At 46.1% G+C, this 21652-nt stretch overlaps 1 long non-coding RNA gene across 2 annotated transcripts; it reads left to right on the forward strand.

Moving 5' to 3' along the window:
- The first annotated feature begins 3504 nt into the window (after nucleotides 1–3504).
- Nucleotides 3505–9495, forward strand: LOC310700827. Of its 2 annotated transcripts, none has more exons than XR_014522858.1 (3): nucleotides 3505–3945; nucleotides 6396–6524; nucleotides 9409–9495. It is a non-coding gene; the product is annotated as an uncharacterized lncRNA (long non-coding RNA). The 2 variants fall into 2 exon arrangements; XR_014522859.1 differs by lacking the exon at nucleotides 9409–9495 and adding an exon at nucleotides 8161–8730.
- Nucleotides 9496–21652: the final 12157 nt, after the last annotated feature.

The raw sequence follows: 21652 nt of genomic DNA on the forward strand, positions 1-21652 counted from the left end.
GCTTCTCCCACCCACTGTCAGCCTAGTGGGGCCATCTGGAACAATGGATGGCTAGTAGCCATTAAGAGCCTAAGGCTCAATGATAAGCTATGGATAGTCTTATTTTCCATAGATAGCCTTATCCTCCATGAATTTGTCAATGGAAAATAGCATCATCAATGGCTTATCACCAGAAAGAAGGGAATGTTTTAAAACAACCAGCAGTGGGAGAACTGTGTGCACTTCATGGGAGCTGTGAATCAAGTTATGGGGTTTGCTCTAGGGCTAAAAACTCCACCCACACCCAACTCTAACAATGTAGTCACCTTGTGCTGAACCAGAAATTTGACAATGGCTTTGAAATTGAGGTCCCATTCAGAATTGCTTAGTTGAGCATAATGGGAGTTTCTTCACCCACTCATCTCCTGGAATTTGGCTTTGTTTACATCCCCTTGCACTGTGAGACCTGCCAGGGAGACCTTGTATTGCATACTGTAGGCCTAATTCTCTTGCCAGAGGTTAAAGGAATGCTGTTACTGAAGTTGTGCCATGGACTTGGCCTGGTGGGGTGCACTCGTGTGGGTTTAACAGGAAGCCTACAGTAGCTGGGTGCAGGAAAGGACCAAAATGCTGGGAACAGTCTGCATTTCAGGGCTATTTATACCAGTGTGAGTTGTTCCCTTACTGGTCCTCTCAGCTATTTGTGTCCCACGACTTGGAGCATTGCTCCTCTCCGACCTTTTCTTCCATTCTCCTTTATTTTTAACATCACCCTTTCCTTCAACTGGGTGGCTCTCATGAGGAAAGAGGAAAGGGGTGAGTGGGAATCATTATGTATCTCTCCTGACCTGAGCTCTGGGTAAGGACTGTGTTTCTAGTGGGGCAGGAAGTACCAGAGTCCAGTTCTCTTGTTGTGGTGCAGTTTAGTGAAGGCTTCCCAGTATGTTTTTCAGGCCACGTTTAATTAGGAAGCTGCCTTATATGAGGTCTGAGCATTGCACATAGTTAAACTATGGAACCCGCTGCCACAGGAGGCAGTGATGACCTACTTAGATGGCTTTAAAAGACGACTGGGCAGATTCATGGAGAAGGCTATCAATGGCTCCTAGCCATGATGTGTATGCTCTGCCTCCACAGCTGGAGGCAGTAATGCTTCTGAATACCATTGCTGGAGAGCACAGGAAGGGTGAGCAGTGTTCGGCTCAAATCCTGCTTGGTGGTTTCCCACAGGCATCCAGTTGGCCACTATGAGGGCAGGATGCTGGACTAAATGGGCCATTGGCTTTAGCAGCAGGTGCTTCTTACGCTTAGCTCAGTATTGCCTCTTCTGACTGGCAACATCTCTCCAGTGGCTCAGGCAGAGAAATTTCCCACCCCCTTCTTCTTCCTTCTTTTTCAACTGGAGATCCTAGAGGTTGAACCTGGCGTCTGCTCCACCACTGGACTATGATCCCACCTGTTATGTCTGTCCATTAGGATTAGATTGTTGTACACAAAACCTGCTCTTGAAGTTTACTTTCATTTTTGTTATTTAATGCACTGGCTTTGAACCTTGCTGTGGTTTCTGCACACCCACCCAGTGGCGTAGCGTGGGGGGTGCCAGGGGTGCCGGCCGCACCGGGCGCAACATTTGGGGGGCGTGTTTGGCCGGCCCTCCTGGAGGAAGCAGGAACCCCACTGTCCTCGGACCTCCTCTGAAGGCTGGCGGTGGGGCGGAGAAACCTCCTCCCACCGCCAGCCATCGGAAGGCTGCTCCAAAGCCTGGCGGTGGGGCGGAGAGACCTTCTCCCCGCGCCAGCCTTCGGAAGGCTGCTCCGAAGCCTGGCGGTGGGGCGGAGAGACCTTCTCCCCGCGCCAGCCTTCGGATGGCTGTCCTGAAGACTTGTGGTGGGAGCAGTGGCGTAGCGTGGGGGGTGCAGGGGGGCCTGCTGCACCTGGCGCAACATCTGGGGGGGCACGGAAGAGACTCGAGTGCTAAAATCCACGGGTTAGGGGGCGCAAATTACTTGCCTTGCCCCGGGTTAGGGGGCGCAAATTACTTGCCTTGCCCCGGGTGCTGAGAACCCACGCTACGCCACTGCACCCACCCACTCCTCCTTACTCTTTCTTACTCTCCTACAACCTTGAAGCAGCTTCTGGAATCAAGCTCATTTATGGATCCATTCTTTAGCAGGACTACTTTGAGGTGCTGCAGAGAAGCATCCACTGCTGCCTTTCGTCCAGGTGGGTTATATGAAATGCGTACCCACCATGACAGTGCAGTGAAGCTTGCCCCCTCCCCAAAGCCACATTCTTTATACCTGCATAGGCTGCTTCTTGCACTAACTGGGAACCTCTCCCAGCATCACCAACCATAGGCAGGAGCTGTTACCTAAGAGGAACCTGTCTAGGGTTGCCAACTTTTTCTCCAGGCAGGGCTCCTCTACTTTTAATGGCTACATGTTCAGCAGTTAAAAACTTTCCTATCTCCTTCTCTAGGCTGAGTAAAAGTTTCAGCTTCAAAGCATGGAAGCCCTTTTAGGATAAAAGTTGGCCACACTATTTAGGTGCCTCTCCTTTAGAACTTGCCACCACCAAAATGTACGTAGGAACAGATTAAGAGGTAGATAAAAGCAAAACCCCTGAATTGTATATAGCGTTGCAGTGTCTTTCTGGAGGGGAGACATAATATGGTAAAACTGCCACGGCTCATTTATTTCATAACATTTGTATACTGCTTTGAAAACAAATAACCTCAAAGCGGTTTTATTATTAACAATATAACACACCTTTACTCCAAGTGGCTGAAGGTGGCATGCACGGTTATCATCATCGCCCCCCTTTTATACTTACAGTCACAACAACCCTGTGAGGTAATTGGGGGGGGGGTGAGAAGGAGACTGGAGCCAAGGCCACTCAGGGAGCTGCATGGCAAAGAGTGGATTCGTCCCACACTCTATCCACTAAGCCACTCTTATCTCCCCTGTATGTGCTATTGAATTTCAAGGCAGAGATTCCCTATAACTCGCTAGTAAGCACTGAGGCACAAAGCCTTTTAAAGGGGAGCCAGAGACAGGAATAGGAAAGGCTGAGGAGGGAGGCAGCCCCTCCCGCCTTACAACATCAACTTTGCTAGACTGGTCATGTTGTGCAGATGCCTGATTATTGTCTTCCAAAGCAACTACAGTGGTACCTTGGGTTAAGTACTTAATTCGTTCCGGAGGTCCGTTCTTAACCTGAAACTGTTCTTAACCTGAAGCACCACTTTAACTAATGGGGACTCCCGCTGCTGCTGCCGCGCCACCGGAGCACAATTTCTGTTCTCATCCTGAAACAAAGTTCTTAACCCAAGGTACTATTTATGGGTTAGCGGAGTCTGTAACTTGAAGCGTATGTAACCCGAGGTACCACTGTACCTCTATTCCAAACTTAAAAATGGAAAGTGTAATACTGGTGGTCAACAAAAGAGGTTTAAAGACTGTTTCAAGGCAATTTTTTAAAAATGTAATATAAACACCAACAATTGGGAAACACTGGCCGGCGAGCGTTCCCACTGGAGAACAGCCTTTACCAAAGGTGTCGTGGGCTTTGAAGTCACTCGAACTCAGGACGCAAGGGAGAAACGTGCTAAGAGGAAGGCAGGCTTGGCAAATCCACACCGTGATCAACTCCCGCCGGGAAACCTGCGTCCCCACTGTGGAAGGACGCGTGGATCCAGAATTGGCCTCCACAGTCACTTACGGACTCATTGTGTGTAGAAAGATGAAACGCCGAGAGAGAGAGATTCCCTGCGCCCCATCGGCGCTACCACGAGGAGGCTCTAGGTGGCTACCTAGGGCAGCCCAGCGAGCTGGGGAAGAGGCGCTCTGACCGCAGGAGAAGGGCAAAGACGGTCCCAACGCCAACGCCGCCATGGTGTGCGTATGTGCTTGAACTCCTCAAACAGCAGAGGGCCGGAGAAGGCAGGAAGCTCCGATACAGGGAGGAGTAAGAGAACCGCCAAACAAGGGGGGGGGGGGTGATCTCAGCGGCACTGGCGGTGGCGGCTCAGTGCAAACCGTGCAGGAGGTGGCTGGCGAGTACGCAGGGCTTTCCGTGGCCCGAGCAAACCGGCGCACTCGCCCGAAGTGGAGCCGAGGAGCGCCGCTTGCACGGAGAACGCAGCCGCGGACTGCTCTCCTCGCAGCGAAAGCGCCGGCTTAAGCCAAAGAAGTGAAGCTGGTAAAGGAGGAGGAGGAGCGTTTTTTTCAATCCGAAGTGCTGAGGCCGGTGCGGGGCGCAAGGTTGCAGCCCCTGTTAGGCGGCTTCTCTTTTGGTGGCGCTGAGGGGTTGGCCTCATCTGGCGCCTCATCGGGCTGCCGATAAGGTAGCGGTGGGTGTAACGACCCCCTTGGGGCCGAGGAGCTTTTTTGCTTTTGTCCTCTGCGTAATGGTGAAGAGACGCATTCACGCCTTACAGTTGAAGCACGCGGCTTCCCCGCCCCCAATCTTGGGAATTGTAGTTTGCACCCGCACCCGAGCTTTAGTTCCTAGCGCCCTTAACGAACTACAGTACCCCCAGTTCTTTGGAGGAAGCCGTGTGATTTAAATGTATGGTGTGGGTGTGACCATTACGAAGCAGGAAGCCCCTGATTCGGATCTCGCTGATGTCGCAAACCCGTTAGGCAGTATATAAATTGTATGAAATAAGAATAAATTAAAAATTCAGGAAAACCAGCAGAGTTTTGTGAACCTTAACGATTTAACAGGCCTAAAGCTTTTAAGAGCTACAGTCTACTTCATCAAATAGAAGTGAAGTTCATGAAAACATGATCCACATCGTCAACGTAAGTCTGTGAAGGTGCCACAAGCCTCCTCATTTTGCTGCAAGAGTCCTACAGTGCAATCCTAACCATTGTCAGAAGTAAATCTAAATTTAGCAGAGCATACTCTGAGGTCAACAGAATTAAGGTTGGAGCCTAAAAGGACTACCATTATGGAAATCATCATTTGCATGGATGACAACTAAAACACTTTGCAAATGTTAAGTATTATCACTATTGATGAGATCTCTCAGGAGGTGCTATAAACCACCATCTCCCAGCAGGAAGTGGAACTTGCCTAGATTGGGGAGATACTGAGAGCAACAGCTCAAGACACAAATATGGGGAAACATGAAATCTAATAAAAATGGATTTTCTGGTGTCTGAACTGTACCAGCCCTATCTGGTAGTTATTTCCTACCCCCCCCCCCCCACTTTCAGAGACAGGGAAGGATAGGATTATCTATATGGAATAGAAACCCAGGAGGAGCAAGGAGCTTGCTTTATGAAAGCAAACGGGCCTTATCTGCTAGCTGGGACTTACCAGGGTTCTTGGGTTGCCATCTGGAGACATTTATTCTGGGTACAAGTAAGCTAATGGCTTTCATGAGAGCTTTGCTGCAGCTCTAGGGTGGATATGGGAGGTGGAGGAGTGAGTGGGAAAGACCTCTCAATGGGGGTCTGGGCTGCAGAATCGGGGGCTCAGATTAAAACACTGCGCACACACTCTCTTTCTCTCTCACACACATACACTCTCACACTGTTTCCATGCCCTGGCAGTGCTCCAGTCTCACACTACAATGGGCTGCTGTTTTCAGTCTTCTGACACAGCTGGCAGCTTGATGGGAACAGCTGGTTGCCTGAAAGGGAATGTGGAGTGGTCCTTGGCTTTAGGTTGGGGGGCCCCCCAATAGGGGCTGAGCGACTGAGCTTCTCCACCTCTCCAGCCTAGCCGTTGTTGAGTGAAGCGGCAGCCAGTTCTGCACAGAACTGGAAAGGATGGAGAACTGCCCTAGCAAAGCTGTGCTCCCAGAACAGACCTTTATGATGTGGGGGGATCAGAGAGAAACACAGGGGCCTTGAACAAAAAAACTTAACTGGGGGAAAAGGTCTTCCCAGGGCATAGTCTGAGAAAGTACAATGCCACCATCTTGCTGAAGTTAACCAGGCCTGGTTCTGTGGAGTGCTTGAATTGGAGAGAGACTGCTTGGGAACCCCATGTACACTGCCTTGAGTTCTGTGATGGAAGAAAAGTGGGACATGTACTAAATAACATAAATACTTTAAATAAAACTTCCATGTAGAATTCATGGGCATTTAGCAGACTGCTGGACCACTTTTGTTTTCTTTGGCCCTCATTCCGGTATCCAAGGTCTGGTTTTTCTTGCTGTGTGGTTGACTTCTTTTTCTCTTGCTTTTCTGAAATTGTATTTATCATTTCACAGTAGTTTCTTGCCCCTGCAGCGAAGGATTGCTGGTGAGGCTGGTGGGACCATAACCCTTTGCCAAACCAAGTGGGAGTTGTGTGGAATATTGTGGTGGACAGAATGTTAGAGGTGAGGTAGAGGGGGGAAACTGGGTTGAAATCCCTGTTCAGCCACGAAGTTCATTGGTTCATCCAATTATTTATTACAGTTTGGGGAATGGCTGACACTCAGTGACAGAGCACACAGTTGGCATGCTGAAGATCCCAACTCTACTTCTCAGCATCTTCAGGAAGGTGTGGGGAAACCTCCTGTCTGAAATCATGAAAAGTCACTGCTGGTCAGTGAATTTATTACATTTATATTTCCAACAAGCACAAAGTGGCATATGTGGTTCCCTCCCTCCTCATTTAATCCTGGCAACAAACCTGTGACGTTAGTAAGTCTAAGAAGCAATGACTGGCCCAAGGTCATCCAGTGAGGCGCATGGCCAAGTGGAGATTTGAACCCTGGTCTCCCAGGCTCTAGTCTGTCACTGACTACTCCACCACACTGGCTCCTTGGACCAACCATTTGACTTGGCATGGCAGCTTCCTATGATCTTGTAAGCCACTTTTGTATCATGGCGTTGCTCTCAAAGCCATTAACAGACAATTCAAACTGCATTTAACTATTTAAAAGCATTTATATGCACCATTTACGTAATATTTTAAAAATCTCTGCATAATAAAAACACAAATCAGGTTACAAGAACACATCAACATCCAGAATAAAATGAGAGCCATTTTCTCTCAGCCTAACCTACCTTGCAGAGTGATTGTGAACATCGAATGGGATAATAGTCTATGTATGCAATTCCATGAGCTGCTTTGAGGTAGGGTGAGGCATAAATCTAATCCCAAGTCAAAATTGTTTAGACTTGTATCCAACAGTTGCATGAGCAGAAGGCAGCTTACACAACTGACCTTTCTTTTCCTCCTGTGCCCCCTGAAAAGGTACTCTGGAGGGTTAAAGAGGGACCTACCTACTGTACATTGTGGGATGTGTTATACGGGGCTGCAGTGGGAGGAAGCTGAAATCTGAAATCAGGTGGATGAGTCCTGCATCAGTGAGTGTCGCCTCCAGATTGTCAGGCAAATACCAATAAATTTAGCTTTGTGCCACTAAAGTGGATTAAAGCGCTCTGGCACCCTACTGGAAAAAATCCACTTAAAACATGGACTTTTTGGAGTTAAGAAAGCATTACCTTGAAAAGTGTGGGATGAATAATGATTAACAGGTAGATCTATAAACACTGCAATAGGAAATTGGGGTGGCTGCTTATTATTGTATAACCTCCCCACAAACAGTTTGGTATGAATGGTCAATAAAGACCGGACATATAGTCTAAACTCCACATAAACGTTGTGCAAGTGAATCTGGATGAATGCTCAACAAACTGGCTGTCTAAAGAAGCACAAGTACTGTGTAGAACCTCTCTTGTTTTCTGACTATTTCTAAACCCAACTTTGAAGCAGGAATGTGAACATTAGAAGAGCCTAGGCTGATCAGACCAAAGAGATGAAAAAGCTCAGCATTCTGTTTGCCACAGAAGCCAACTAGATGCCCCTGGGAAGCCCTCAATCAGGACACAAGGGCAATAGCCCTCTTCTGCCAAGGCACACTACCTCTGCTCAGGGGGACAGCATATCTCCTATGTAGACAGCATTGATAGAGTGGGTGCCCAATTACTCCATTGTTAAAGGATCCACCAGGGTTGCTGCAAAACTCTTTGCATTTTAGTGTTTTCCCTGTTGCTCTCCTAGCTTTTTACAGGCCGGGTTTGTGGTTGGTTTTTCTGACTTTCAGTGCCAACTTTTCATGTCTGGACTAGCAGTTGCTACTGATGCACCTGGTGAGAGGAGGGGTGCATGAGACAGTTGGTGACATGGTTAATGGGGCCTTGCCTTGCTGCCTTTTTTGCCCTACATTTCCAGGATACAGTACTACCACCACCATCACCAGTCCTGGGCCCAGGAAGGGGTTTTGAAAAGGCAGACCTTCAAATCAGCTCTCTGGCAATGGGAGTAGGAACAAAGGAAGCCACCTTTGCCCAATTCAAGCCACTGGTCCCACTATCTCAGCACTGTCAACACTGACTGGCAGCTGCTCTCAGACCAGGAATCTTTCCCAGACCTACCTGGAGATGCCAGGGATTGAACTTGGGGTCTTCTGCATGCAAAGCAGATTCTCCAGCACTGAGCCACAGCCCTTCCTGAATGAAATTGAACCTGGAATCTATGAGTAGGATTGGGTGGCATGAAGACAAGGCCGTCCCAAGACATTTTGCCACCTGGGGAAAAGGCAAAGGTGGCGCCTTTCCCCACTCCATGGACAAAAGCCTACCAGACTGGCAGCTGAATCATACTTAAGCACAGCACTTCAAAAGACCCCAGGGCATATGATAAGGATTTTGTAACATTGGCCTTTTACCTTACTAGAAGAATGCATGTGAAACACTTTGAGCACTTAGAAAGAGTGTTGAATAAATACTAGAGTGATATAAATCATGTTGTAGCCAAAACATCCAGCAAATACTTAAAGCACCCAGGAAGAAGACTGTGAGTCAGGGGACTCCAGGGTTGCTATATTTCTTATTTCAAAGAGCAGCCTCTCACATTGCTGGAGAACCTGCCTAGAGACCATAACTAACATACTCTGTTTCAGAGCATTGCAACTCTCTGGGTTAAATATCACATTGCTGGCTTGTGGCTTGTTTTCTTTCTGACCTGTGCTCCTACAAGAGGCATTATTCACACATCCCCTGGCTGCTATGGAGTTAGTAATGTGGGGCTAGATGCAAGTGAGCATGAATACAAAGGATTGGAGAGTGAGGTGGTCAGGATAGATCACGGTATATTGGCTTCACTGTTCACGTGTCTGATCCGGCAGAAGGCTAAGGGGGAAACCCCTGGTCAACAGCTTAAATGGAAGGTATTTTGCGTGGCCTGGTGACTGGCTCCTTCTTTGCACCAGAGAAGCAGGAGTGGCCTTTGTTTCCACTAGCAGAAGGGAAAAGACTCAGTTGTTACTCTCCTTCCTATTCTGGGCCCATCCAAGCTGTTGGGGTGGGAATGTATTCTGCAACAAATCATTGATACAATAATAGTACATTAATGGGGTATATATACTGCACCACCTTCCAGTATATAACTCATTCCACTTTTTCTGTGATGCTTCCCCAGTGTTGCTGCCTTACCGCAGTCTGAAGGGACAAACTTGCACTATCCTGCAACAAACGTGGGACTCAAAGAAAACCTGGAACATTTGCGGCGTAAAAGCAACAGGATTTCATCGGGATGTTCCATGCATTGATTAGAAAGGAAGTGTGGCATGACTGTTCTGAAACTTTTACAGGCATGTACGGTACTGAAACGGGTCACATATGAAGTGCCCTGATCCAATCATGAACATAAATCATAACGAATGCACAATAAAAAAGGAGGCCTCACAGCCCCTGACCTTCCTCCCACCAGTTCCTCTTCTCTGCCCTCACAATACAAGCAGAACAAAAAAGGCAGAGATCAGTGCAGGAAGGTGAGGGAAAGGCAAGGCAAGGAGGAAAGGCAAGCCATAAGGAGGTGCCCAAAAAGCAGTGCTTTTTTTCTTTCTTAAAAAATGTTTAAGGGTGCTCTCATTTTCCTACTCATATTGAAATAATGCCCCTCAATGAGGTCAAACTTAGATTCACAAAATGTTTAGGGGTATGCTTACCCCTGTGTCCCCCCCAGGAAAAAGGACTGGAAGAAGGAATTAATGAGAAGGAAAGTGGCCAGTGCATTTCGATAAAATGAAAGTGAGGCAACTATGCCCCGGAGAAAGTTTCTTGAAATACAGTGGTACCTCGGGCTAAGTACTTAATTCGTTCCGGAGGTCCGTTCTTAACCTGAAACTGTTCTTAACCTGAAGCACCACTTTAACTAATGGGGCCTCCTGCTGCTGCTGTACCGCTGGAGCACGATTTCTGATCTCATCCTGAAGCAAAGTTCTTAACCCGAGGTACTATTTCTGGATTAGCGGAGTCTGTAACCTGAAGCGTATGTAACCCGAGGTACCACTGTAGTTTTTCTCAGTAGAGAAAGGACATCAATGTTTATGTCCTCAAATAAGGTCTTTTATTTATTGCTTTATTTATTTCATTTATACATTGCTCATTCAACTAAGTTTTCTGGGCAGTTTAAATATCAATAAAACATGCAATAAATACTCTTACAAGATGTTGGGATGTGAATAGATATTTAATAGATATCCTTTCTTCTGCAGTAGAGTGCCATCCCTTTGCAGCTTAAAAGGGAAGCTTAGATGGGCTAGTTTTAGCCTTCTAGTTTTAAGTAATCCAGGATTTTAAGGCAGGCTGGATTTTCCTGGTTTCCACCCCTTAAAACAACAAACACACAAAGTAGTCTTGTAAAAGATAAAAATAACATTGACTCACTCAGAATACTTGTTGAAGAGTAACAGATACAGCAGCTTTGTACAGGCAGACTTAAAATGGTAATTCAGTCTAGCTTAAAATGTAGTCTGATCTTGGAGCTCAGATATGCAGATGGTCTCACATTGCTGGTTTGGTGAGGAAGAGGGTGTGCCCAGGCAGGTGGGAAAATATATAACGATACAGTGGTACCTCTGGTTACGAACGTAATTCATTCTGGAGGTCCGTTATTAACCTGAAACCATTCTTAACCTGAGGTACCACTTTAGCTAATGGGGCCTCCTGCTGCTGCTGTACCGCTGGAGCACGATTTCTGATCTCATCCTGAAGCAAAGTTCTTAACCCGAGGTACTACTTCTGGGTTAGCGGAGTCTGTAACCCAAAGTGTTTGTAACCCAAGGTACCACTGTACCTTCCCCCTGTTACGGCACAGTGGGAATGTCTCTCACAGAGTTCTCTCTAGCAAGTTAACAGGAAACGTCTGTGAGCTTCAGAGCTGTATGTATCTATCAAAACATGAATTGTTGGTTTGACTGCACTTTAAGTATCCCACACAAGGATCAACAAAAAAAGTCGCAAATCAGTAAGCTCAGGAACAACCCCCCCCCCCACACACAATTAAAACCAGCACAATTTAAAACTGGCATAAAACACAGCAAGGGGGAGCTTGATGTGAAACCTGAGCATCCAAAGAATATGTCATTAAAAGACCTGTGTTCACCTGTTATCTTAATAATAAAACAGATGCCCCAATTCTGCCACCTCAAATAGCCAGTGGCTGTACATTTTCTCAGGTTAAGGCCACTTCTGTGGAGAAGGGAATGTCATAGTTCAGGGCTGTAAGAGCTTGGTGCCTCCTTCCTGCTGGAGGAAAAGAGTTTGCTTATGAGTGAGGCCTCCAAAGGGCATGGGAATTTGATGCCCAGGGAAAATGGGTAGGACAAGCAGTTATGTAGCACAAGCCTGTGGGTTGTGGGGGGTGTAGGATTGAGGCACAAATAAAAGAGGTAGCTGCAGAGAGCATGAGGAATACAATGGAAGATTTGAAAGGCAATGGAAATCCCAGCTACCCTTCTGTTAAGCGTAGCTGGAGAAGGGTGTGTCTCACCCACAACAGGAATATCTAAAAGCAGAGGAGTTGCAATGAACGGATGGGTTTTTTGGCCTTCCCTTGACTTTCCCCAGGCTGATAAGTGCATGTCCTGTGGAAGGGACAAAACATCTTGCAGCTGTGCCCACATTATGCTGTTCTTTCCCACTGTGTATGTGTGTGGATGAGGAGTCTGTTTTCCTGTGTGTAGCAGAGAGAGAGATAAGAAGCTTACAAGACGGCACAATTCTAAGGGTCAGCTGTGGGCTGAGCAAATTCTCCAGCTGCCTATTTATGCCGCCAAAGTGGCACTATCTTCCACAAGATAGGCTCAAGGCTGGGCTTGGGAAGAAAGATGACTTAAAAAATAAGCAACAGACACTGTGTGAGCAAAGCAACAGAAGCACCACTGCAGAACCAAAACATAAAAGAACCAGGGTGGTGGGCGGTGGTATACTGAATCTGATTTAGCAGGCTGGACCCACATGTGGCCCACCTCTGCAGGCTCATTTTGGCGGTTGGGTGGGGCCACTCATCTGTCACTCAGTTGATATCATATGATCACATGATGCCAGACAATTGCACTTCGAAGGAAGAATGATGATCTCATGCAAATTGCAGCTGCGAAAACCAAATCTCTTGCCGCTTTCTCTGCTGAAAGTGGGGCTTGCTTTCGGTGTTCAGCACCGACAGCAAGCCCAGCTTGTGGCAGGCGTTGACTGCAATCATGAACTTCAGTGCTGAATTGAAAACTGATCCAAGTGCGTCTTTTATTTGGTGCCAGATTTAAAACACCAAATGCAAGCGCTGCTTTCTGACTGATCCTTTGCTGCTGTGTTTGTATCTGCCTCACACCTCATGTTGTATGACATCAGGTGTAGGGCAACTGGGAGAGGCTTGGGGGAAGAAGCCTCATGGGCCCAATGGGACGCCTGGGTGGGCCTAATTAGGCCTGCAGACTAGAAATTTATTGCCATTGTTTTCGAGTAATAGGACCAATTCAGGCGTGTAAGGTAGACACTTTGTTTATCCACGCACACAGTCCCATCCTTGTGTGGGATTTAAGGAAGGAGACAGGCTGGGCCCATGTTACATCCTCAGTGTCATAATGGGCAGAGAAAATCAGGATAGCTTTAGAGTCCAGACAAATTACACTGAGGAGGATGATTGTATGATTTGGAAGGGCTCTATCTAGTTCTATCTCTACAGGATATCCTTTATTTGGAGGCCAAAACTACACCACAAGCAGTTTCATGATTCTTCCTCCCACTTATTGTTGGTTTTTGTTTTTTTAAATAAATGAGTAGGTTGAAGTAAAAGTAAGTTGAAATTGGGAGTGGAAGAATAGTGATGTGAAGGGGTTTGCGTGTCTAAGTGTCTATGTATTACTTAATCCTTTCCCTTTCTTTTCCCTTCCTGTCTGCTCAAGGTCACCTCTTCCAAGCTGTTTTCAACCCAGTTAGGGAAAAGATAAAGGGCTGGGTGTCTTTTCCTTTACTGGGAGAAAAGCACTGGGATGATTTTGAGTTGACAAATGGCAGGAAAGAGTCGATTAATTAGACCCTCCTTTCCTATCCCATTCAATCGTTCCTGTTAGGTTTTTTTTTCTAAAATAAAATCCAAAAGGAAGAAACACGAAAGCGTGCATCATGTATGGTTTGGCTAAAGCATCCCCCTTAGAGGTCTGCTCAACATTTCCTCGAGATTCCACAACCTCCAGATAACGTATTTCATGCCTCAACCTCTTTTATTGTTCCTATATTTAATGTCAAGTCTGCACAAATTGGTTTTCCAGTAAGCTAAACACACCCCAGTAGAAATGACAAGCATGTGGCAGGTGGTTGTAATCCCAGGAAAGCAACAAAAACCAGGAGATTTCTTGAGCCCTTGGTGAGCCCCATATATGTCTGGTAAGGGGTATTTGGCATGGTGGGTAATCATGTGGTTAGAATGTTGGATCAGATCCACACTCAGCCACAAAGTTCACTGCATGATACTGATCCTGACCTACCTTACAAGACTGTTGTCAGGATAAAAAGGGAGGGAGGAAACCATGGACGCCACACCACCTCATGCACCTTTGAGGAAAAGTGAGGTATAAATGTAATGAATGAATAAAGAAAGAAATAGTTGGAAACTCTTGCTTCTTGTGGATAGCAGGAATTGCCCTACTTTGTTTACAGATACCTTTAAAACTTGTGAAAAGTATAAGCACATTTCTTCCACATTCCTAGAAATTCATCATTTATACCTGGGGTGGTTCACCTGCGGCTGTCTGATGCTGTTGGGCTATGGCTCCCATCATCCTTGACCATTGGCCATCCTGGCTGGGGCTGATGTGAATTGGAGCCAAACAACTTCTGGAAGGTCACAGGTTCGCCATTCCCTGGTCTGAACTCCTCCAGCTTTAGGACAGACCAACATATTACAAGGGGAGTGCAGGGTTTTGAACCCATCACACTATTGGGTGGGTGGGGGCATCTGCAGATGATTAGTGAGTGAGAGGGGAGATGCTTTAATCTTCGTCCAAATTCTAACTCTCCCTTGCAAATGGCCCCTCCCTAGGTTTTTAACTATTTTAAAAAATTCATTTCCCTGAAACCAGAAATAAGCCTGGTTATGGAGATAAATAGCATTGGGGGTGGGGTGTTTGCTGAGGAGAATAGGGGGAAGGATTCGGCTTCTTCCTGCTGCCCACCAGATTCGCCCGCAAGTCCTTCCCCTTGCCCACACATCATCTTGGCAATTTACAGTTTGCCAAGATTATGTGTAGTTCCAACCTCCATCCAGATAGGTTACATCCTGATGGATTGGCTCCTGTGGTGAATTGGACAAAGGAATTGATCCCAAGATTTAGAACCCTGCTTCCTTTGACAGTTAGCAGAGGGGTCGATCTGTCCCTGTGTGCTTTGCCAAATCGTAGGTAAGTTATCTTGCCACTAAACTGCCATTGATTTGGGAAAGAGTTGAATAGTTTCGCAAGTATGCATGCTGGAAGTGGAGGGGAGGGATTCAGGCTTTGCTTGGGCTAGAAGCCAGGCGTGGTGGGGAGGGGAGTGCATCTAAAGTTGAAAGATGCATCTTTTTCATCCATGTCGAAATGGGAAACAGCTGCAGCGGCTCCAGCCAAAACCCTGCTGAGCTGGGACCACCATGTGGGGGAGAGGGTGTTAGATGCAATACCAGGCATGAGGAGAACTTGAATGGGGCCTTGAAAACTTCCCTTCCTCAAGTCTGCTGTACCTTGTCCGACACCTGGCATAGTATGCCTGGAAACCGTTGACAAAGCCTCTTTCTTCACCACCAGGTCTTGCTTGGGGCTAAGCGTCATTCAGGGTGAGTCCTAGCACCTATTTTTTGCAAGGCTAGGACTCACTCCTGGAGGATGGGAAGCAAATCACAGAGGGTTCCTGGTCATGGACAAAGTGTCTTGTCCCCCCAATATGAAGAGCTGAGCCGCAAATACTTTGTGATTAGAAAGTTGAAGCTCCCCCCCCCCCCGAGATGGGCTTTTCAGCAGGTTTGGGTTCCAATATATATATCGGGGCATGTGCGCACATGCACACAAACAGACTGAGTACGGCTTGTACCTGACTCACTTGTTTTGAGCACTTAGAGGAACCTGTTCATGGTCTCGGCCTGCCTCCTTCATGTACTCTAGCCATGATAACCTGCCACACCCTGCTGAGGCCTGCCCAGGCTTGCCACTGCTGTGACCCTCTTATCCACAAGTGCCTGCCCTTTGGAGTCCTCCTAGGTACTCCACACACAAACTCAGATGCTCATGTTCTCCTTTCCTATGCCATTTCTAGTCATGATAGGTGCCCCTCCCCCGCACTACCTGCACTCCCTTCCTCCACTGAGAAGCTGGTCACTTGTTGGTACAAATGGCAAAGAAAATAAACAGATGCATCTGAGCTGGAAGCCTGGGGAAGCAGAGGGCAGCGACTGGGCTGGAAAGAAGCGGAGAGAGAAGGCAGTGACGCAAGTGGGTGACAGGTCTTCCCAAAATTCTCAGAACACTGCATGACCATCTTGAGTTCAGTGATGACTGTGTGCTATAAAACAAGGACTCCATCATTTTTGACCTGCTTCTGCTCAGTTTTAACCACCGAAGGAAAAGAATTATGGGTCGGTTGGTTTACAGCTAGGAATTCAGGAGGTGAGATTGATGGGAGAGGCTGTCAATGATCTCGAGAGCCTGGAAGGAGCCGAAAGGGAAGGGTGCCCCCTGAGGCTGGTCAGCATACACAGCTCACGCTATAGCAGCAGGGTGTCGAGGGAGAGGATTTGGGTTTGCCGAGGACAAAAGCTGGCACTGGTGGCCATTATGGAACACCTGCTGTAAGGAAGGGCAGCAAGGTAAAGCTGGGCACCTTTACTGTGTGTATTCTCTCCTGTGCTTTTGTACGTCCTCTTCTGTGAAGCTTTGAATCTAGAATCTGGCAGAGGGCTGGGATTCCAGAGAATCAGCTTTCAGTTAAAACAAAAAAAAAGTTTCTAGCCTTCATGATTGCGAGGGAAGAAAAGGAACGCCTGCTAAAAGCTCAGGGAAACAGGAGAGTTTTGATGGCATTTCTGAATGGACACAGCTCCCTGAAGCCCCTGCCGTGGCCTTGTTCCTCTGCCATGCGCCTGCATTGCCCACTCCGTGCGCTCCTGCTTCTTCCCTGCCACAAGAGGTTGAAAGGTGTGGGTTTTTTGCAATAATCCAAGCACTGCAATCAAAATAAACAAGTATGCAAATAAAGTAACTATGTAAACTTTCTTGATATGCACAATATATCACAAATGTAGAATAAGAATAAACTTGGTTCAGAATTTGTATTTTTAGAGTCAAACCATGTACAGTAAAATGTCTTAAATCACTCCAGTGTATACCAGATGAATGGTCTGCCAGGGAGCCCAGTTCAAGCCCAATAGCTTATATGCTGACATACAACATCTCTACTATCTCAGCAGTAAGCACCTGCCAGCTTAGCTATGCAAAACACACTCACACCAAAATAAAAACTTAGCATGATGGTTGTAGATACAGCCTGAAGGTTACCAAATCCAATTTCTTGCACTAATTTCCTAAGAGATAGTGTGAAACTTTGTCTTTCCACCTTGGGATCCTACTTAGTGGGAAAGATCCAAGTACATCTTTGAATGCTCAGGCTGGACCTTCCTTGCGCCACTGAGCCATCACAACCATTTGCTATTAATTTAGGGTTGGAGAGCAAGACTTTGATACATGTTTGACTCCAACATTTTTCTCTTTACAATTTGTGTGTCATGCAGAGAGCAAAACAAAAAGAAAGACACACACTTGTGCCCATAGCATATGAGAAATAAACATTAGCTAGATGAACTTGGTTGGGGTCAGTGTGCTCAAACCCTGGGAAGAGCAAGGGAGGGCTCACTCACACCCATCTGAAGGAGCAGGGGGCTTTCCAGGTCCCAGAGCATATGTCATTTAATTTTTAATTTGTATACCGCCTTCCCATCTTGCTGTACTTGAGGTGGTTTCCAACCCACAGAAATGACAACACAATTTTCTTATATATTTATGTGCCAAAAGGGAAAATTGTAGATGTTCTCTTTTGACTATATGTTAGGATATTTATTCTCTTGTTTTTATTATGCATTTTGTGTTTTTTTTATATTTGAATTTCAACAACCTCAGATATGCAGATGACACAACCTTGATGGAAGAAAGTGAGGAGGAATTAAAGAACCTTTTAATGAGGGTGAAAGGGGAAAGCGCAAAATATGGTCTGAAGCTCAACATAAAAAAAAAACCAAGATCATGGCCACTGGTCCCATCACCTCCTGGCAAATAGAAGGGGAAGAAATGGAGGCAGTGAGAGATTTTACTTTCTTGGGTTCCATGATCACTGCAGATGGTGACAGCAGTCACAAAATTAAAAGACGGCTGCTTCTTGGGAGAAAAGCAATGACAAACCTAGACAGCATCTTAAAAAGCAGAGACATCACCTTGCTGACAAAGGTCCGTATAGTTAAAACTATGGTTTTCCCAGTAGTGATGTATGGAAGTGAGAGCTGGACCATAAAGAAGGCTGATTGCTGAAGAATTGATGCTTTTGAATTATGGTGCTGGAGGAGACTCTTGAAAGTCCCATGGACTGCAAGAAGATCAAACCTATCCATTCTTAAGAAAATCAGCCCTGAGTGCTCACTGGAAGGACAGATCGTGAAGCTGAGGCTCCAGTACTTTGGCCACCTCATGAGAAGAGAAGACTCCCTGGAAAAGACCCTGATGTTGGGAAAGATGGAGGGCACAAGGAGAAGGGGATGACAGAGGATGAGATGGTTGGATAGTGTGCTTGAAGCTACCAGCATGAGTTTGACCAAACTGTGGGAAGCAGTGGAAGACAGGAGTGCCTGGCGTGCTCTGGTCCATGGGGTCACGAAGAGTCGGACACAACAAAATGACTAAACAACAACAACAACAACATTTGAATTTTATGTTGTGAACCTCCCTGAGATCTATGGGTATAGGGTGGTATACAAATGTAATAATCATAATATAATTTTGCATGTGTAAAGGGCACATGTTTAGCATGCAAAAGGTCCCCATTATCTCCAGGTACTCTGTAAGGCACTTCTACCTGATACCTAGGAAAGCTTCTGCATCAGGGTAACAGACAATGCTAAGGCCCTATCTGCACTATACATTCAAAGCAGTATCATACCACTTTAAATACCCATGTCTTCCCCCAAAGAATATTGGCTTTGTTAAGGGTACTGAGAGTTGTTAGGAGACCCCGCCCTCCATTCCCCTCACAGTTCCCAGAGTTCCCTGGGAAAGAGGTATTGGCTGCTAAACCACTCTGGAAATTGTAGCTCTCCTAACAACTCTCAATACTCTTAACAAACTACCATTCCTAGGATTCTTTGGGGGAAAACCATGATTGTTCAAAGTGGTACAGAATCGTAGAATTATCTGGTCCAACTCTGCAATGTGGGAATCTTTTGCCCAATGTGGGGCTCAAACCCACAGCCCTGAGATTAAGAGACCCATGCTCTACTGACTGAGCTATCCTCAGGTGTGATACTGCTTTAACTGCATAGTGCAGATGGAGCCTGGGTTAGATGGACCAGTGGTCTGACTGTGTATAAGGCAGCTTTCCATGTTCCAAACATGTAAGGCAAAACAAAAGCCTGTTCAGCTGACAATGTTCATTCTTGTCTTGGGCCTGGAGGCAGGAAGATCAAAGCAAACTTAGGCTTGCATCTGGGCTTGCAGAGAAGAAAACTTGTGAAGCAACCAAACAAAAACAAAACAACCTTGCAAAACACAGAAGGTTGATTCAGGGATCCCCAGTGCCAGCACGTTAACATTTGATATCCATCCTTGCGGTGACTGTGGTGGGCCAGATTGTGAATGGTGGAATGCCTAAGGAATGTATGGAGTGGCACTGCCACCTTTTATAAACTTGCCCCTTTCCTGTGCCTTTAGCAGCAGCATGACATGCAGAACAACAAGCGTCAGAAAATTAACATCATGGAAATAAAGGGACAGGGAAAGTTTCACCTGCAGTTTCGAGTGTGCTCAGCAGCTATTAAAAGTACAGAAACAGCACCACTGTAAAAAAAGGTGGCAACCTTTATCTGCAGGGCTATGATGGAAAAACTTGAACCTGACAACTGCCTACACATATTCAGGAAGGCTCACTTCCTAAGCTTGAGAACCACTTTCCTAATAATGTGATGTTATCCTGCAACTCTTCACAGCCAGCATCAGACTTAATTGGAAATACTTTTTGTTTCCAGTTTTGGCTACTTCTATGACCAGCAGTCTTTTCCAGGGTACTGAACACGACATTCTGCTTCCACATGGAAATGTGTAACACCCGAAAATCTAATTTGTCTTGCCTGTGATTACACCAGTTCTATGACTGATCAGTGCCTGCAGGTCTCTCTTATTGTTTGACCTTTCAAACTGAATAGGTAATAGCAGGTAGCCAAACTATTTATTGTAGTCACTCTGGACACATGACCTTTCACTTTTTATACTACAAACTTATGCTTGCCTACTCAGAAGGAAGTCCCACTGAGTACAATGGGACTTACTCCCAAGTAAGTGTGTTAGAAGATTGCAGCGCTAGGGTCATTAACAGCGGGTTTGTGTGTGCGAGAGAGAGAGAGAGAGAGAGAGAGAGAGAGAGCGCAAGCGCAGTAATGGAAGATTGCACAAGAAGAAATTGCACAGTCTGTAGCACGGTCTGTTGTAGTGCATGCACCACTTCCCAGTTTGTGTGTGAGCTTGCACTATTTAAAGAGGAACAAGGGTTCCAATTATTGGTTTGTCTGCACAGACTTCCCATGCCTCTTCCCCTATTGTTGAATTTTCACCTTTCTCTCTATTCTCTTTAGGGCCAATTCATATAATATCCAGAAAATAAGTTTGCTACTTGTGTGCTCTTTGTAATTAGTGAAGTGTGGAAACATAGTGCACCGCATGTGTCTTACTTTCTAACATCAATGGGTTTTGCTGGAAGGCACTTAGTAGAAAAATGGAAAACTCTTGCTCCGATAAGGCTGAAAACCTGTACACACTTACGGTAACTGAAGTAAGCCCATTGAACTCAGTGAGGTTTACTTCTGAGTAGACATTACAGGACTGCACTGCAAGTGTGAAATGGCTCTCACTAATTTCTTTCAGCAGATGTTAAAGCCTGCCTACATCATGATACCAGGGCCCAGCTTCTCGTTTTGAAGTTCCATCTGCCTTTTTCTGCCACACCACACTTGGGAGGGTCTCTGGCTGCCCAGATGCACACCACTATTCATTCAGAAAATAAACATCTGAGGCAGAACTGTAGGGAGTAGAAATTGCAAATGTATGAAATTTCTGTAATTTGCTTAGTATAGAGACAATGCAAGGCAAAATGGAATTGACTAATGATGTATTCTTTTGCATGTCAACTCAGAAGTCAGTCCTTGGTGGTGGGCATACTGAGACTGCAACCTTGCTGTGGGGCAGGATGCACCTTAAGGCCACCCCTTTTATTTTATCCAAGGCCTATGACGCCAGCCAATTCAATCTGTATAATTTTGCAATCTCCATTTGGATTATTGATCTCAGCATTTCAAATTCTCAGCTTTATGACATCAGCAAATTCCACCAACACATTCCTGATTCTATTGCCAAGGTTGCTAGCAAACATGGGATGAAATTTGTGTCCCATGAGACAAGGAACCACAGTAATTATCTCTTTCTGCTCCTAGCCTAACTTTTGTCACTTCTACAGATGATCTGGTAGCAAACAACTTGTTAAACAAAAACAGCAACTGAGTTTTAAATTATTTTCTGTCATTGATCAGTGGTGGCCTGTTTGACAAAAACATAAACAGCTAGCTTCTAACTTAAATTTTGATGTGTTGTTCCTCCTGATTTTCACCTATTCAAAGGGCCCCTAATTAAAGCAGCACATGCTCTTTCTACTCTTCTTATAATTCATTAGTGGAAAAATACAGGTGCCATTGTGTGTGAGGGGGGTGGGGCAGGGGCAGAGAATCAGGGACCTGCACAGAGTCACACACACAGAGCAAAGTCAGGAGCTGCATTGCTCACAAATACAAACCTGTGAGAAGTGATTTCACACAGTGGCAACATGTGACTTGCATTCCCTTACTAAGTAGGTACCCTTCTCGCACTGCTTCTTGGCTTTGGCTCCTGTGACCAAGTCTCTGCACTTTCTACAATCCCACTTGGTATTAATTCATGGTGCAGTGAACACTGTAATTCTTTGCCGAAATCCTTCCCCCCGCCTCACGGCATGTTCATCATATTTTTGTTTTAAATGGGTTGTTAGCCACCTCAAACTGAGATGGGTGGGATAAAAATCACTTAAAGGAATACATGCATTTTACTGCACTGTTACCAACAACCTTCCAA

The sequence above is a fragment of the Podarcis liolepis genome (genome assembly GCF_965112155.1).
Source record: "Podarcis liolepis genome assembly, chromosome: 2".
Taxonomy (NCBI): Eukaryota; Metazoa; Chordata; class Lepidosauria; order Squamata; family Lacertidae; genus Podarcis; species Podarcis liolepis.